Source organism: Phaethon lepturus, unplaced genomic scaffold (genome assembly GCF_000687285.1).
Source record: "Phaethon lepturus isolate BGI_N335 unplaced genomic scaffold, ASM68728v1 scaffold47828, whole genome shotgun sequence".
NCBI classification, from domain to species: Eukaryota; Metazoa; Chordata; class Aves; order Phaethontiformes; family Phaethontidae; genus Phaethon; species Phaethon lepturus.
Genome location: NW_010556365.1, coordinates 31,402 through 31,635, shown reverse-complemented (window position 1 = coordinate 31,635; position 234 = coordinate 31,402).

Below are 234 nucleotides of genomic sequence, written 5' to 3'. Positions count from 1 at the left end.
AATGCTATTACCTTGATGAGCAAGCACCTCTACGAATACCAATTCTTCTGCCTCACACTGGGAAATGATTAGCGATCTCAATTTGTGGGACACGCCGCAACTACAATCCACAGATAGCGCCGTTAAAAACGAGGAAAGCATTTACGATACGCACAGGGCAGGATGCGCTCGGTACTGGTGAATAGGGAGGGATCTTCAGTCGGCAATACAAAAGGACCATATTCCAGGTGGGAA